The following is an 18,080-nucleotide window of genomic DNA, read 5'->3' as shown; positions in this document are numbered from 1 at the left end:
TCCTGTGGTTCACCCTCACATGCCCTTAGTGGGCATTCCTGCACGATGTGTTTGACCGTCTGTCTCTCAGCGCCACAGTCGCAAGCGGCAGAAGGAAGTTTACATCATTTGTGTAAAGAGTTGGCGCATCTCCCACAGTTGGTTCTGATGCGATTAAGAGTTGACCGAACGAAGAATTCCTGCCCCACATCACAGTGAAACAGAACCTGTACATAAAATTGGAATAGAGATCAACATAAACATCATTTCCGCTCCTTTTAATTGGTCTTGAAAACCACACATGGCATTTTGTACCACCATACAGCGAGGCCTTCAGAGGTGGGGGTCCAGACTGCTGCAGAGTAGCACGTCCTCTTACATTGATGCATGCCTGTATTCGTCGTGGCATACTATCCACAAGTTCATCAAGGCACTGTCGGTCCAGATTGCCCCACTCCTCAACGGCGATTCGGCGTAGATCCCTCAGAGTGGTTGGTGGGTCACGTTGTCCATAAACAGCCCTGTTCAATCTATCCCAGGCATGTTCGATAGCGTTCGTGTCTGGAGGACATGCTGGCCACTCTAGTCGAGCGATGTCGTTATCCTGAAGGAAGTCATTCACAAGATGTGCACGATGAGGGGCGCGAATTGTCATCCATGAAGATGAATGCCTCGCCAATATGCTACCATTATGGTTGCACTATCGGTTGGACGAAGGCATTATTCACGTACAGCCGTTAAGGCGTCTTCTATGACAACCAGCGGCGTACGTTGGTCCCACATACTGCCACCCCAAAACAGCAGGGAACCTCCACCTTGCTGCACTCGCTGGCCAGTGTGTCTAAGACGTTCAGCCTGACCGGGTTGCCTCCAAACACATTTCCGACGATTGTCTGGTTGAAGGCATATGCTACACTCATCAGTGAAGAGAACGTGATGCCAATGGTGAGCGGCATGTTGTTGGGCCCATCTGTACCGCGCTGCATGATGTCATGCTTGCAAAGATAGACCTCATCATGGACGTCGGTGTGAAGTTGCGCATCATGCAACCTATTGCACACAGTTTTGAGTAGTAACACGATGTCCTATGGCTGCACAAAAAGCATTATTCAACGTGGTGGCGTTGCTGTGAGGGTTCTTCCGAGCCATAATCCATAGGTAGCGGTCATCCACTGCAGTAATAGTCCTTGGGCCGTCTGAGCGAGGCATGTCATCGCCATTTTCTGTCTCTCTGTATCTCCTCCAAGTGCGAACATCATCGCTTTGTTCGCTGCGAGACGCCTGGGCCCATTCCTTGCTGAGAGCCCTTCCTGGCACAAAGTAACAATGCGGGCGCCATCGACCCGCGGTATTGACCATCTAGTCATAGTTGAACTACAGACAACACAAGCCGTGTACCTCCTCCCTGGTGGAATGACTGGAACTGATCGGCTGTCAGACCCCTCCATCTAATAGGCGTTGCTTATGCGTGGTTGTTTACAGCTTTAGTGACATCTGTGAACAGTCAAAGGGACTCTGTCTGTGATACAATATCCACAGTCAACGTCTATCTTCTGGAGTTCTGCGAACAGTGGTGATGTAAAACTTTTTGTGTGTGTGTGTATTTCAAGACACAGATAGACATCCATGTAATTCTTCTGTCAGAGAGCTGGCTCAAACCAAGTGTTCCCACGAGTTCGGTATATCCAAAAGGCTACATATTTCTGAGACACGACATATGCGACGGATGAGGAGGTGGATTTATCACCTGCTGTGCTATGCACATTCAAAAAGAATGGAGATAAACAAATAGGAATACATGTTCATAGAGCTCATACGTGTCCTCTATAAATCTCTTAAAGTTCGCCGGTTTTTTTGCTTCGAAGCTGTTCTTCCAAGTCTCGAATAGACGTATGACCGTATAATTAATTATACCTGGTGACATTAACATAAATTTTCTACTCAGTGTGAAATTTTTTTGCATGCATTTTCTTCAAAGGTGTCACTACTTCAGCTTGCTCGAACCCGACAAATGCACACTCTCATATTTGCAACGAAATCTCCAAACAGAGGAATTTGTACCTCTCAGATATCTGCACCTGACAAAATTTTCATGACATGTTTGCTACAATTTCCGAGAAAGAAACCACAGCTAACTATATATCTAGACTGTCGACGCATGATTTTTTCTGAACTTGCAATTAAGGTGCAAGAAATAGTTGGGGAACGTCTTCTATTCCCTTCTCGAGTATAAACGAAAAACTTCATAGATCTACTAAGAAATCTGCTAAACTACAAGACCGTAGAAGTAAGAAGGAAATCTGCACCTTGGCTAACTGAAGAACTAAAACAGCTCATGAATCTCAGAGGGGCTGCAACTTGCAGTGAGGCACACAAAATGCGCCCTAGGCTTGAAAATCACATTAGTTACAAGCACAATTGAAAGAGAGTCAATCAAGGTGCGATAAATGGTAAACTTATAAGTTAACAGACAAACAGAAATAGACCAGTTCTGCAATGGAAAAACCTGTCTGTTCTGGCTATAGGCAAAGCAAAATCTGCATTTAATCTCATTGTCCCAGCCGACGAACTAAACGCTACTTCACATTATCTACAACCGCAACTCAGTGGCAAACCAAATAAAAACTCATTAATTACTTCACGGGGTTAAACGATGGTGGTCACATAAACTACTATCTAAAGCATGTTACTTACAATACTGTCGAAAAATCCGTCATGCGTATCAAATCAGCACATACTGGACACAATGGTATCACACTCCAAACGATGAAGCTTAGTATTGACCCATTATAACTGTTGTGGTTGCCAGGAGAGCCAACACTGTGTAAGTAAAGGAGGCCGAAATGCACGCATTTTAGCTCACGCAGGCTGGCGTGAGGTCTGGAACATGACAAGGGAATTAGAATTGAGAAAAACGGACGTATCTGGTGGAATACTTAACTTTAATCCATTAATGATTAACGTCGGTCTGGACGGTACATATTTCACAATATCAATAGTACGGATAATGGCGCCTTGCTAGGTCGTAGCAAATAACGTAGCTGCAGGCTATGCTAACTATCGTCTCGGCAAATGAGAGCGTATTTTGTCAGTGAACCATCGCTAGCGAAGTCGGCTGTACAACTGGGGCGAGTGGCAGTAAGTCTCTCTAGACCTGCCGTGTGGCGGCGCTCTGTCTGCAATCACTGATAGTGGCGACACGCGGGTCCGACGTATACTACCGGACCGCGGCCGATTTAAAGGCTACCACCTAGCAAGTGTGGTGTCTGGCGGTGACACCACAATAACGAACATCTACAACCACTGCTTAACCACACGTGTTTCCGCTGAGACCTGGAAACAGGGACTAGTTATACTACTACGTAAAAAGAAAGTTGCCTCAACGCCTTTGAACTATCTGCGTTCTTCCTGCACTCTCCAAAGGTTAGGATGCATAGTCCAGGATCATGTAACAAACTGACTCCCTATAACAGCCTACTAGACGAATGTCAATCAGTTTTCTGAATCATCTGCCTTTATAACGGTAACGGACGAACTGAAGCTTTCCATGGAGGCACAAGAGGCGATTATGATGTGCTTCTTAAACTTGAACAAAGTCTTTGAGACTTCCGACCTCGAAATTTCACTTGCCAAGCTTAGCAGCCTACATTTCTCGCCGAGTGCAGTGCAATGGTTTCGCTCGTACCTGACGTCTCGCAAGCGAAGCATCGCGTCCGGCACCATAAAGTCACAATGGAGGCAAGTAGGGTCAGGCGTTCCCCAAGATCTCTTTTCATTGTATGTCCATGATGTGTCATCAGTTTTGTACTACTGCAAATGCCACATGTACGCTGATGAGCTGAAATTGCATGTAAATGCAGAACCAATAAAGCTGAAGACAACTATCGATTAACTTAGTATATACCTACGTACACTATCAAAATTGGCGCAGATTTTAGGATTAAGCGTCAATTCATCCAAAGCCAATCGGTAATGGATGGTCACTCTTGGCTCACAAACTCGAAAGATCTGGAGTGCCTACCATCTTTACCACTAAACTGAACAAAAGTCAACTTATTTCCCCCAGAATAAAATATACAAGTTATAATAGATGAAAATCTAAATTGGACTGGCCACGCATATGAAATGTACGAGAAAGCATCTCTCCGCGTCTTACAAATATATAAATACACTCCTGGAAATTGAAATAAGAACACCGTGAATTCATTGTCCCAGGAAGGGGAAACTTTATTGACACATTCCTGGGGTCAGATACATCACATGATCACACTGACAGAACCACAGGCACATAGACACAGGCAACAGAGCATGCACAATGTCGGCACTATTACAGTGTATATCCACCTTTCGCAGCAATGCAGGCTGCTATTCTCCCATTGAGACGATCGTAGAGATGCTGGATGTAGTCCTGTGTAACGGCTTGCCATGCCATTTCCACCTGGCGCCTCAGTTGGACCAGCGTTCGTGCTGGACGTGCAGACCACGTGAGACGACGCTTCATCCAGTCCCAAACATGCTCAATGGGGGACAGATCCGGAGATCTTGCTGGCCAGGGTAGTTGACTTACACCTTCTAGAGCACGTTGGGTGGCACGGGAGACATGCGGACGTGCATTGTCCTGTTGGAACAGCAAGTTCCATTGCCGGTCTAGGAATGGTAGAACGATGGGTTCGATGACGGTTTGGATGTACCGTGCACTATTCAGTGTCCCCTCGATGACCACCAGTGGTGTACGGCAGTGTAGGAGATCGCTCCCCACACCATGATGCCGGGTGTTGGCCCTGTGTGCCTCGGTCGTATGCAGTCCTGATTGTGGCGCTCACCTGCACGGCGCCAAACACGCATACGACTATCATTGGCACTAAGGCAGAAGCGACTCTCATCGCTGAAGACGACACGTCTCCATTCGTCCCTCCATTCACGCCTGTCGTGACACCACTGGAGGCGGGCTGCACGATGTTGGGGCGTGAGCGGAAGACGGCCTAACGGTGTGCGGGACCGTAGCCCAGCTTCATGGAGACGGTTGCGAATGGTCCTCGCCGATACCCCAGGAGCAACAGTGTCCCTAATTTTCTGGGAAGTGGCGGTGCGGTCCCCTACGGCACTGCGTAGGATCCTACGGTCTTGGCGTGCATCCGTGCGTTGCTGCGGTCCGGTCCCAGGTCGACGGGCACGTGCACCTTCCGCCGACCACTGGCGACAACATCGATGTACTGTGGAGACCTCACGCCCCACGTGTTGAGCAATTCGGCGGTACGTCCACCCGGCCTCCCGCATGCCCACTATACGCCCTCGCTCAAAGTCCGTCAACTGCACATACGGTTCACGTTCACGCTGTCGCGGCATGCTACCAGTGTTAAAGACTGCGATGGAGCTCCGTATGCCACGGCAAACTGGCTGACACTGACGGCGGCGGTGCACAAATGCTGCGCAGCTAGCGCCATTCGACGACCAACACCGCGGTTCCTGGTGTGTCCGCTGTGACGTGCGTGTGATCATTGCTTGTACAGCCCTCTCGCAGTGTGCGGAGCAAGTATGGTGGGTTTGACACACCGGTGTCAATGTGTTCTGTTTTCCATTTCCAGGAGTGTACAACTTCCCACTTGACCCGAAAAAGAAACATGTCCAATCACTTATACATCAAATTACTGATTACAGCGATGTGATCTTGCAAGGTCAGCTATTTCTTTCTGAGGAAAGTCCACGGCGCTGGAACTGGTAACGAATGACTGTGTTCGTTATGTCTGTGATGTTCGAGTCGTTGATCATAATTCACCATCACATACAGAGCTAGTCCGGGTGCGTGCAGACAAGCACTTAGATTTCCATACCCTCTGGCTTCTCTGCTATCTTATCAACTACACAATCTCTCATTATCTCTCCTCAGCCTTAACGATCTTGTCTGAACAACACGGCAGAAGCACTAGTTCCCATCTCAGAGCTTAAGCGTTTCCATCCCACTCTGACGTTCAGCCACTTTCTCAAAGTCCTTCTCATCAGCAGCAATCCGACGCTGGAATAACCTGCCGCATTATATTAGGCAACTGAATAATATCTCCAGCTTCAGAAGACAGTTACTGACATTGTAACGAAGCAGCGTTGCCCACTGCTATCCTGTTTTGGTTTCACACTCCTTCAGTAACTTAGTTAAGCAATGAACTTTTTTTTTTCATTTTCACTACTCAGATTCCGACTACAGATTCTGTGGCCTTCAGCCTCATAGCACAGAATTCAGAAATAGTTTAAATAAAATTCCCCTAGTAAAATCTATTATTTCAGTACATTCTAATGTCTATTCGGAAAGTAATGAGCTAATTAGTTTTAATGGAAATGCATCATATTAAAAGTTATGACCAATGACGTATATTGTGCAATACATATTAAGTAAAATTCGAGTGACCTAATAGATCGAATTTAGCTGTAAGACTGCATCCTAAAGAAAGCCTAAATTTTACTGATTCCAGCAAAGTGTTTAAATTAACCTAAAGTCTATTAGTTAAATAGATATTAAGACTTGAAATCTGTAGCCTGTATGACTTTCAGTGCCAGTTGTGACCAAAGTACTGAGTAATTCCAGGATCTGTTTTGATACTTTTGCTACTTATATTTTTCTACGTAAAATGACTCCAGTCTCAACTTTATAAGTACATTAATTAAGAATTAAGCAAATTTGAATAAGTAAAAATGATTGTTCAAGAGGGCTGCCATGCTTATAAGTCGAGAATTGCCACTGCGGATGCGTAAGTTAGTTCTGCGTATTTAAAGTGATACAGTTCACTCATGTTGTTTAAGTAATAAAACCCAATAGTTAACTTCAAAACAAACTAGAAAGGATCATTTTAACCCTGGGAAATTATAAACTATAATATATTAACAGAAATAGTCAAATATTCAAGGACTCGTCTATGTAAGGTCCGAGCTGGTGCGGTTCTCAGTTAGTTGTCGGTCAGATTCCCATGGACCGTAAGTGCGGCAAGTCGGTGCCGAAATGTGATGTGACAATATTTGAAACAGAAGCTTAACTTTTCCGGTCGGTACCAAAAAGAGTGTAATTGTATTCAGCTTAGAACATTTAACGCGTATTGTGAACATTGTTAAAGACTGGAAGTTTTTGACCTACCTAATGTGATGATTAAGTGTAAGATGCCTGGTCACGTGAATATTGTGTGTGTGAGTGATAACAAATAAATCGCACTGTGGTTGTCATAAGTGTTCAACAATGAATACGGTCTCGACTTTTGATTTTGGAAAACATAATCTAGGATCCTGGCTTCTTAATTGCGGTGTGATTTAGGTGAGACGACCGCAGCTACCGAGAAGAATAAGCAAAGCCAGGTAGGTCAGGAAGACTGCGCACTATCTACTGCGTGAGGAAATGTTTCACTACATCCGTTTGTGACGTGAACTTCAAGCGGCATTAACACAAGGATTCAGCCCGGCACGTTACAACATATCTACTGAAGCAACAAAAATGATTACTATTTTCCCTGTACATACTAGTTGGCCCTGCATAACCTTCTTTTCAACCAGATCTCCGTCATTTCCCAGTATTCTTAGCGGGTGCAGTCTCCCTAAATTTCCTTTTCCCTTAAACTCTTTTGTCCACACATAATTTTTTAATATCTGGTATTGTCGTTAGTGTTATTATTTTCATTATCATTATTATTAATATTATCACTATTAGTGGCAGCAACAGGAGGAGTAGCAGTATTGCCAGTATTAACTTTATTAGTTCATAATCCGTAGCGGGCCATGGCGGCCGAGCTGTTCTAGGCGCTACAGTCTGGAGGAGCCGCGCAAACGCTACGGTCGCGAGTTCGAATCCTGCCTCTGGCAGGTTAGTTAGGTTTAAGTAGTGCTAAGCTGTAGGGGACTGATGACCTTAGAAGTTAAGTCCCATAGTGCTCAGCGCCATTTGAACTATAAACAGTATTATTTACTCGTATTGTCTCTGTAGACACTCATATCGTTTCAATACTGCTTGCTATATTACAATTGTTATTTCTTAGCACTATGATGTAAAAAAGTTACTGTATGTATGAAACCCTACTCCGATGTAAGAGAGGGACAGAGGCCCTAATATGATCGTGTTAAATAAATAAATAAGTAAATAAATAAATACACCACGATGCTCTCTTATCTTTGCCTTGAGATGTCACTACTCCAAATGCAAATTCATGCCTTCAGACAGCTTTCCTGGCTTGCTCTGCTTACATCACGTAAGTTACGCGAAAGTGATGATATTATTTTACGTAATTTTGCTCTCTGAATTTCATTCATTACGCAGTGGCCTGCAAGCAAAATACGCTACGTCCGACAAATCGTCTTGGCGTGGATACACACTAGCAGTGCAAAGCCAGGCCGGGTCGCTAGTTTGGTACACTTGCCAATTTAATTTTCCCATTTACTCTTTTCGAGGTCTGTCATTCGATGGCTCGCTAAAAATAACTCACATGTTTGCTATCCCCGCGCTCTTCCACTGTCAAGGAACGCGTGCCGGCAACCACAACACATTTCGTGCGGATCAGCTGCGGTCTACGGACATGGAGGCCGAAACAGCTGCGTCACATTTACGTGGCTACGTCCTTGGTGAGGTCTGTCGGCAGTTTGTCACGTATCTCTACGCATTGGCTTCCTTCCGTAGCGTGCCGTGTTCGCCACGCAGTCTTTCAAGACAAAGTCAGGCGACATGGTCGCCAATGTAACAAGAGGTGCGTGACCCAATTTCCGGGCTAGTACTCCGCCTGTAAAATCTCTCACATTTGTTCTCCTTCAGTCATCTCCTACTACTGAGAATACTATTGGTGTTGCAAATCACACACACTGTTCAAAAATCACAAAAGGACGAGGTACACTTTAAAAAGGCCTCAAGATATGAGAACATTCCATTTCGTTCACATAATGGTCAGACAGAGATTCTGAAATCAGATGTCATATTTTAAAGCTTACTCAGAAGCAGATATAGTATCGGATCACAATTTAGTACGACGGTCACTCCAAAAGAAATGCACACTATTTTTTTTAAATCTATCTTTTATTCTACGTGTTTGAAAGTTTTACAGTGTGCAGATACGTCCTTTAGGAACAATATTTTAATTTCTCCAGATAATTTCCATCTCTCTCAACTGCCTTACTCCATCTTGGAACGAGTGTACGGTGAAATTCTGATCCAACCTGTTGGAGCCACTGTTTGGCAGCGTGCACAGGGCAGTCATCATCTTCAAACCTTGTTCCACGAAGAGAGTCTTTCAGTTTTCCAAAGAGATGATAGTCACATGGAGCCAGGTCAGGACTGTAAGGCGGCTGTTTCAGTGTTGTCCATCCGAGTTTTGTGATCCCTTCTACGGTTTTTTGACTGACATGTAGCCGTGTATTTTCGTGCAACAGCAAAACATCCTGCTTTTGCCGATGTAGTCGAACACGACTCAGTCGAGCTCGAAGTTTCTTCAGTGTCATCACATATGCATCAGAATTTATGATGGTTCCACTTGGCATCATGTCCACAAGCAAGAGTCCTTCGGAATCGAAAAAACACCATAGCCATAACTTTTTCAGCAGAAGGTGTGGTTTTGATTTTTTTTTTTTTTCTTGGGTGAATTTGCATGATGCCACTCCATTGATTGCCTCTTTGGTGAAAAATATGGAGCCATGTTTCATCACCTGTCACAGTTCTTCCAAGAAATTCATCTCCACCATTCTCGTACTGTTCCAAAAGTTCGCTGCATACCGTTTTTCTTGTTTCTTTGTGAGCCACTGTCAACACCCTGGGGACCCACCTGGCACAAACCTTTCTTAACGCCAACACTTTAAGTATTCTGCAAACACTTCCTTCCCCAATCCCAACGTAGCGTGACAATTCGTTCACTGTGATGCGTCTGTCAGCAGTCACCAATTTGTTAACTCCTTGCACATTGTCTGGAGTGTGTGCAGAACGAGGCCTGCCGCTGCCAGGACAGTCCTCAATATTGCCGTGCCCGCTTTCATCACGTAACCTGCTTGCCCACCGACTAACTGTACTGCGATCGACAGCAGCATCTCCATACACCTTTTTCAACCTCTTGTGGATGTTTTCCACTGTCTCGTTTTCACAGCACACGAATTCTATGACAGCATGTTGCTTCTGACGAATGTCAAGTGTAGCAGCCATCTTGAAGACATGCTGTGACCGTTCCACTCGCGGGAACAGGTTGAACTAAGTTTGAAAACAAGCGTGAAGGATGTATCTACACACTGTAAAACTTTCACACATGCAGAATGAAAACTCTATTGTTACAAAAATAGAGTGCATTTCTTTTGGAGTGACCCTCGTAATTATGAAAAGTATCCTGAAGTTAATGAGAACCGTCCTGAGGAATCTGTGTAAAAAGAAGTGGAATGCTGATGTATTGAGGAATGATGAAATACATTTGAAGTTCTATGAGGCTGTAGATACTGAGCTACTGATTAACACAGTTGGCAGTACTGTTGAGGAGGAGTGAACGTCTCTGAAAAGGGCAACCACAGAAGATGGAGAGGCAAGCATAGATTCAAGGAAGGTAAGGACGAAGACATCATGAGTAACAGAAGAAATACTTTATCAAAGAAGCACAAAAATGTTCACCAAAATTCATGAATACTGCAAAATAAGTGATTAGGAATGTAGTAAATAGGAAGGGCACGGAAGCCAAGGCGAAATGGCTGCAGGAAGAATGTGAAAAATGGTAAAAGAAATTTGTATAAAATAAGGTCTATCAACAGACGTACTTTTTATAAAATGTATTAATTACACTGCCAGTTTCCACACTACATTATTGTCGTCTTCACTCTCCTACAATAGCTTATTTCTACAATTGATTGAGCATATCAAAAAGTCAAAAGAAAATTCGGTGAAATTAAAAGCAAGTGTTGTAACGTTAAGTGTCCAACGGCACTTCCTCTGTTTAGTGCAGTGTAGATAGGTGGAAACAGTACACTGAAGGCCTCTGTGAAGGGAAGGTCTCGTCTGATGACTTAATACAGGAAGAAACTGGAGTCGATAAGACAGACAGAGGGAATCCAGTAATGAATCAGAATTAAAAGGCTTCTAGAAGATTTGCGATCAAATAAGACAGAAGAGATGATAACATTCCTTCGGAATTTCTGCACTCAGTGGGAAAATGGGAACCAAACGAGTATTCAAATTGGGCAAATAACTGGCAGAACTGTTACATATTCAGCTTAACTGCTAGTACACTGAAGTTTCTTACAAGAATTTTATACAGAAGAATGGAAAAGAAAACTGAAAACAAAGATCAGTTTGGATTTCGGAAAGGTAAGGGATCCAGAGTCGCAGTTCTGACGTTGCGCTTCATATAGTAAACCAGATAAATTATTACATCTACATAGGATTTGTCACGAATAAAAGGCGTTCGAAAACGTAAAATGACGACAGCTGTTTGATATTATGAGGAAAATAGGTGTAAGCCGTATTGAAAAATGTGTAGTAAGCGATACGTTCATCAACAAAGGCGGTAAAGTAAGAAAGGAAGACCATGGACTATGTACTCGTATTATAAAGGGAATAAAAGAACTGTCTCATAAGTTTATGAATTGAGCATAAATCTAATAAAGATGAGAGTAGTGAGGAGTTTCAGGAATAGGATTAGCATAAACTTAACATCGAAATTTGGGACCTCAAAGCAGCCGCAATTAAGAAATTCTGTTACCTTGGAAGCAGTACATGGCTTACGAAGCAAGCCGCTGTCCTAGTTCAAAACATATGTGGCCTTGGTACAAGCAAAGTAAAGGCTGCAACTGATTCAATGTCCCAGCCGAAGAACTAAATCAGTACATTATCTACAATCACAACTGATCCGTAAACGAAACAGGGAATCATTGACTACTTCATGGGAGTAAACTTCTTTACCTACGAAAACTTCTATCTTAAGCATGTTTCTTGCAATGCCCTCAAAAAAGCCAAAAGGATATCAGATCAGCATCTACTGGACATGATGGCATCATAGTCCAAATGATGGAGCTTATTACTTACCCACTACTGACCACTATAACAGGTATCTTCAGCCACTCCTTAACCACAAGTGTTTTCCCTGAGACCTGGAAACAGGAATTAGTTAAACCACTTCCTAAAAAGGAAGTTGCCACAGCACCCACTGATTACCGACCTATATATATTCTTTCTGCACTGTCCAAGGCCTTAGAATGTATAGTTCACGACCACCTAACAATCAACAAACTAACCTGCTAGGCGAGTACCAGTTATGTTTCCGTAAAGATCGCATCACAACGCCTGCTTCTATGAAGGTAACAGATGACCTGAAGCTTGCACAAGAGGTGACTATCGTGTTCTTTTTAAACTTCAGCAAATCCTTTGACACTGTGAGTTCGACATCCCTCTTGCAAAACTTTGCAGCCTCCATTTTTCGCCAAGTGCAGCCTAGCGGTTTCGCTCATATCCGAAGTCTCGCCAGCAATTCGCCGTGTCCAGCACTATAAAGTCACAGTGGAGGCAGATATTATCAGGCATCCAACAGGGTTCGGTATTACATCTCTTTTCATTGTTTGTTCATGAAGTGTCATCAGTTTTGTCCTACTGCAAATACCACATGTACACTGAGGACCTCGAGTTGCATCTAAGTTCAAACCCAATAAACTCGAAGACAGCTATCGAGAAACTCGTTACTGACCTACGTGCACTATCAGAATGGGCGCAGGACATAAGGTTAAAGCTCAAACCATCACTGGTTGGTCACTCTAGTCTTATTAGCACGAAACATGGAGAATCCCTACGATCTTTAATCGTATGGAACAAATATCGACTTCTCTTCATCAGCAAAGAGTGTAGGTTTAATAAGGTTTTCAAATCTAAACTGGACTTAGCACTTATATGCAATGTGCAGGGAAGCGTCTTCAGTTCTCCATGCCATACAAAAATATAAAAATCGCTTCCCTCTTGATCCAAAAAAGGTACTTGTACTAACACCTGTACTTCCAGTTATTGATTACAGCGATGTTATCCTGCAAGTTCTCGAGAAGGCTCATCACACTTATAACTGGCTGTGAGTGCCTGTGTTCGTTATATCTGTGATGCTCGAGTCTTTGATCATATTTCACCATAATATTGTGTGTACGTCAATGTCTGTATTGATTGTAGAATTTTTTTAATGTTTATATATCCTCTGATTGACTTCATGAAGACTTACAAAAACGTTTCAGATTTACGATGTTGCCTTCTCCTGAAGTACCTCCCTGCTGTATTCCTATATAATCAGCCACATTACCTTATTGTGAGACCAGTCTCCTGGAGTTCTTCTCTGCTCTATTCCTATAAAATCAAACTCATTACCTGATTGTGATACCACTTGGTCTTCACTTTTTCGATACATTACATAAAACCTACTACGCCCCAATTGGTGCTTCGAAACACATCTTCCACCTCCACGTCTACAATCGGATGCTAAAACTCTGTAATTTATTCTCTCTAAATAAAGATAACGGAAATATCTGATGTCAATCACATGACATTACGGCTGAGTACTGAAATTGATAATGATAATGATACCGATACTTTGCTCTTCTTTACATTCTGTCGTGCCCGAGTTTGACCGCGTATTTTGATGCGGTTCATATCGATGAAATTTTTTTTTTGTTAGAAAATACGTGATGATGAGAATTAGCTGATCGCCCGACATCGAGGTCCTTAGCGTCACTGATACATGTGTTCACATTCTTTTGGCTACAGAGACAAAAGGAATGAAGCGAGTTTGCTGCTTAATATTACGTACAGGTCATTATTGTGGTTTTATTTAAGGAATTAATCCATGAATTTAGCAAAACACATTATGTATTTTACGGTACGGATGAAGCCGATATTTGAATGCCAGTCCTTCGAAACGAGAGTTGGGTGCTTCAACCGTTACATCAGTTCAGCAGGTGTCCGCACAAAAAATCTACAATAAAGAATTTGTAAAATTGCAGCGTTTAGTTTATCGCAAGCGCTCTTCCGTAATAAACAACTGCTTATTCTTTTTATGTTGGAGTGAACATCGTACTCAGATAATACTTTTCAAGAACTTTGCTGAGAATGTTTGCTCGTTGTTTATACAAAATAGAAGAAATTCATCTGTGATACACGGATGTCATTTGAGGGCTGTGATTGTAATGTAAGATTTTTATGAAATAATATGTACTGCAACAGTCACTTGTTACGAATATTTCATTAGTAGGACGCGTTTCAGCAGTTACGTGTGCATTGTGATTAATATGAACTGAGGTTAGGTTCCTTTTCTGTGTATTCCAGTGACGTTACGTGTCGAAAAAGACCCCTGTTCGTGAAGATAAATATGTTATAATATGTACGTTAAGTGTTAAGCGTAATTAGTAATTTTGTTAGTGCATTTACGTATATTTTTGTTAGTAATTTCGTTGTCAGGCACGCAACGCACATCCAAATGATGTACTTGTTGTTGTGCTCTATGTGCCAGGCAATAAAATTACCAACAAAAATTTAAGTAAATACACTAACAAAATAACTAATCATGTTTATCACATAATGTACACACTATAACACATTATCTTCCTGAACAGGCGCCTTTTTCGACCCATAAGCTCACTTGCACAAACAGCAAAGGGAATTAACTACACTTCATATTAATTACAATATAAAAGTAATTGTAAATACACCTAATGGTGGCAGCATGCTGCCGAAACGTGTCACGCTAATGAAATATTAGTAACAATTGACTGTTACAATATAAAAGAAGAAGAAACAGACGATTCTTCTCGATTTCTCGTTACTCAATGTGATCGTAGTTGTTGAAAGCCGAATGATCATGAACAGGGAATTTTATAAAGCGAAATAGTAGTTTTTCAAGAACTGTGTTCGAAGAAAATAATGCAAAACCCTTTGCGCCTGGGACAAAACTTCCAATAAAATGCAAATATGAGAGCACTCGTCAAATTGGAACATGTATCACTATTTAACACCGATTAAAGTTATCTACAGAGTTTTAGTGAACATCAGGTAACACTTCCTAAGGTTCTAATTGAAATTCAACACCCTACGAAATTCAGCATGAAGGTCAGTGAGAGTAAGCTACGTACACAAATGAGAATAGAAAATTGAAGGTAGGAAACCTTTATTTTTCGAATGCTTTGTTTGACGTCAGATCGATTAGCGCTACGTCACGCGTGATCGATTACTGCTGAGTCACGCTGAGGCTCCACTTTTACGCGCCCTTCACCTGCACTTTCTGTGACGCGTTGTACATTAAGCCAAGTTGATCACCATGTTCACTCTGAGTAAGTTCGTAGCATTTAGTTTTTTCGTCCTTGATACGCAACTTGCCGTCAGCCCGGAGGTCATTAGACACGCAATAACGTTGTCTTAGCTAATAGAGGGCTATTTACTGGCCTCGTTCTGTTGCGTTTGCCTGTTACCTGCACTATCTACGTCCTTAGGTTTGATACCACGTCATCCGCCACACACCAACGGCCGTTGTGTTGCAGTTATTTCCTTAAAAGCTATGCTTTTCGAAGCAGAGTCATATTCACGACGCAAATAGTCAACCCTGTAACAATACATCACACACACACATTTTTGCTTGGTGTACTTATCGGATTGTGGCCAAGACGTTGTACAGCGACACTGCGATTGACACAAAGTAAGTAAAGAATAAACCATAAATATATAAAAATGGTTGCTTAGATGTGAGTGTACATGTTCCGTATTTTCTCCTACCCAACCGGACAGGTTACAGCCAAACTTGATACACATATATCTCATTGTCAGGCAATAATCATCGCCGTGTGGGCAAGAAATACCAACCTGTCGTAGTTCAGCAGACATGACATCGTAAAGTGAAAAACTACCGCCACATGCATGAAGCAAAGATGTATTGCTTTTTTTGCTACTAACTCTATTTGCAACATATTGTGCAGACAGTATCCACGCTGAATGTAGCTACACAAACATATCATTGAACGACACATGTTTCGAGATACGAAGTCACAAACACTGAGATGGGTGAAAAAGGCCGTATCGTGAATGAAGTTGCAACACATTTATTCTTTACTACTTAGACATTGCTACAGTCAAATCAACTTAAGAAAATCCCTGACATCTGACAGCTTTTGACAGCTTTTGACAGCTTTCAACTTCGAAACGCAAACGTCTGTAGGCCAGTGTTAGTCAACCTGGCCCCTATCGCCCGCTAATGGGGTTTACATCTTTCCCGCTGGGCGGTAGGGGTCGTAAAGACACTGAAATGCTCCGGTAGCCACCTTTCATTAGTCCGGTAGTCCATTTTCACTAGTATTTCTCTTTCCTTCCTTGTTTCTCTTTTCTCATAATTATCATAGTGGTGTGATTGAATGAATGTGGTTGTGTGTCACGTTTCTAGACGGTGGCGTAGTCTGCTGCAGAAAGTCTGCGATAGTCGTACAGATTCAGCAGCACTTGTACAGAATAGCCAACTCTCGTAGTGGTCAAGTAGGCAAAGAGGGTTTCGCTACTTGTGAGAAATCCACCTACGTTAGGTTGGTGGCGGAAATGGCATCTTTGGGTTTTCCGGGCCACGCAGAGCGTGGAAGAGGCTGGAGAAGAAGCGGGAGGCAGTCTGCCGCCGGTACGGGAAGCGTCCACAGCTGTACTCCAGTCGAAGAAGGGTGAGTTAGACTGACCGCGTGGCGCGTTTTTACTTGGCGAGGGGTGAGCTGTTAGCTTTTGGTCTCGCTTTTCAGCTCTGTAAGACTGCTTTGCCTTGTCGTAGCAAGGAATGCAAAACTTTAGCAAATTTTCCTTTTAGTAAATTTCTATAACAGACTTGGATTTACCGGAAGAGCGCCACACAAAGGTGTCGATAAGAAGTGAGCACTCGCTTCTGTATGAATGTCTGTTTGCCTTCAGCTGTGACTGTATAAGCTTTCAACTTTCTAAATATTTATAGATTTGCCTTCTCGTAAATTTTCCTTGCTTTACGTGTCTTTCGTCCGTGGGGAGCCAACCACGTGGTAGAACGTTATAGTTGTTGGGCTACCGGCATCACTAACTGTCCGATCTCATGTTTGTCTTAAATAATGTTAACTGTTCATGACTGTGTGATGTGACAGTTGCAATTTGGGCTCTATACCTAGAAATTGTGTCTCCACAAACGACGTGGGCACACGGGTGTACTGCGGAACGTGTACCGTTTCACGAGTTATTGCGATCAGTTATCAGGCAACAGCAGTTGTATGAATGATTCACACAAATGATTTTAGGTGTAGATTATAGCGGTGAACGTATCGATGCTTTTCTTCAATGTTATCAGGAATTGTGTACATGCCTCACATCCATGTCTTACAAATAAATGATGTTATCCACAATTTTCTCTTTTATTCCGATTGCATCTAAGCCACTCACCTCGTAGCTTTCCTGTTAACACATCCAACGCGTTTCCTTACGCACAGGTCCAGTGATTAGTCTCCCCTTGTATTTTCTAACAAATACTTTAGATTAAGTCTTATTTTCAGCTGTGTTACTGGGAGCTGATCTTATGGAGTGTTCATGCATTTTCTATTTTATTTTAAATGAATGTCGTGTACAGTGCACGGGCAATACTATCAATTACATCGTATCCGCTATGAGCGACATCACAACGTATGCATTTTTGTGAGTTTTTGGTCTGTGATTAAATTAATTTATTTTCCGACTCGACCAAACTTTCCATTAGTTGTGTGGTTGGAGTCGGTGGCGGCCCTAATCTTCTCACGTTAACTTCACAAGCAATAAGTATTTACATTCCCAATAATAACGTAATAACCCGTAGAAACAGGTTAATTACAACATTTTCATTAGGTTTTAATAAAATTTTAGCGTAAGGTGTTTTGTGTACAATTATTATTACCGGTTTATGCAAATCTGCTTTATAAATTCTGTAACGTGAAGTTATTTCCCTAATTTACAAATCACTGCTCTGTGGAGCTGATGAGAGGTTCGGTCATTTTATAGCGGACGGTAGGTAAAAAAGGTGGACTGCCCCTGCTGTGGGCGAAAAAAATAGCCGTCTCCAGAGTAATGAAAAGGCGTTGCCATAGACGCGTTTACAAAATCGTGTTGTAGTCACGAGAAGCCGTTGTTCCAGCAT

This window comes from Schistocerca gregaria, chromosome 2 (assembly GCF_023897955.1).
Source record: "Schistocerca gregaria isolate iqSchGreg1 chromosome 2, iqSchGreg1.2, whole genome shotgun sequence".
Lineage (NCBI taxonomy): Eukaryota > Metazoa > Arthropoda > Insecta > Orthoptera > Acrididae > Schistocerca > Schistocerca gregaria.
The sequence above is the reverse complement of the archived record's forward strand: the minus strand, read 5'-3'. Positions refer to the sequence as shown.